We start from the raw sequence: 1,341 nt of genomic DNA on the forward strand, positions 1-1,341 counted from the left end.
AAGCAGATGGCATGATGTAGCAGACATGTAACGATGTAACAAGCAGATGGCATGATGTAGCAGAGATGTAACGATGTAGCAAATACCGTATGATATAGCTAGCAGGACATGATGTACCAAACGTGTAACGATACAGGGCAATGACATAGGAGACAGGCAGCTGACATGATATTTGTGTTGCCATGGTGTAATGACGCTCGCAGCTTCCAACAACCGCCAATATTCACACACACACACGCCACTGAATAATAATAATAATAATAATAATAATAATAATAATAATAATAATAATAATAATAATAATAATAATAATAATAATAATAANAAAGTTCTAGCTGGTAGTTATAGCGGCACTGGCGGCAATGTAGATAAATGTTGAAAATGTTACATTGAAAATAGTCAACGCAGTGAGCAACGGACGGTCGTCTGCCTAAAATATAAACAGTGCGCGGAATTGCCTCACCTTCATCCCTAGAATTATGACTAAATACAGTATAAATAAATATGGCTAACACACGCCAAACATTTATACACTACAATAGCTCAATATAGTACGCTCAAAATGCTAAGAGCGAATGAATAGCAGTAAAGATACCAGGAGCGTAGCTAACCCATTTTGCTTGGGCGGGTGCAAAGCCACATGCATGGTTTGTTCTGGGAAGCTGACCGCTATTGATCATGTATTGTATATAATTTTTCTGGAGGGAATTGCCCCTTACCCTCCCCTCACACACTAGCTACGGTCCGAATACATCAAAGAATTTCCTTTGATCAAGAAAAATATAAAAGTACATCAGTGAAGACATAACCTTTTCATCACTACACACAAACAACGAATAATCTGTTATTTTAATGCATCAGTATTTCTTTTTATCGAGATTGCATGAAGTAGAGATATCTAATTCAGGTATTCTGATCTTTACTTAAATAAAAATGTATGAAAGAATTAGAAATAAAAGTCGCATTATACGCGTATAAACGCCAAGTAATCAATTTATCTCCTGACGTGGTCGCTGTTACACTCTATAGTATTTCCCTCCATCGGGAATTGTGTATTCACCACGCAGCATCGAGGTGATAAGCTCGCATCCTCCTTTTCTTCCTCCTCCTCCTCCTCCCCCTCCTCCTTCGATCCACACGAAGCCGAAACACGGTGGAGACACCAAGCAGTAGACGCCACACTCTATCACCGTGGTGGCACCACCTACCGGGCTTGCGCTGACGTCAGGTGACAGTACGCCACCGGCGGGTTTACGGCTGTCGTGGAATCTCATGTGATTGAAGTCGTCTGCAACGCATGCGCAGTAGAAAAGAAACGAACGTCACTGTCTTAAAAACACT

General features: G+C 40.5%; 1 long non-coding RNA gene across 1 annotated transcript in view; it reads right to left on the reverse strand.

Moving 5' to 3' along the window:
- Positions 1-344: 344 nt before the first annotated feature.
- The window catches only part of LOC106818753, a 32,446-nt gene continuing 31,449 nt past the window's right edge, over positions 345-1,341 (reverse strand). Inside the window, exon 3 of the long non-coding RNA XR_001395292.1 lies at positions 345-1,288. This is a non-coding gene — a long non-coding RNA (uncharacterized LOC106818753). The remainder of the gene's footprint in view (positions 1,289-1,341) is intronic.

Source organism: Priapulus caudatus, unplaced genomic scaffold, assembly GCF_000485595.1.
Source record: "Priapulus caudatus unplaced genomic scaffold, Priapulus_caudatus-5.0.1 Scaffold2494, whole genome shotgun sequence".
Classification (NCBI taxonomy): Eukaryota; Metazoa; Priapulida; class Priapulimorpha; order Priapulimorphida; family Priapulidae; genus Priapulus; species Priapulus caudatus.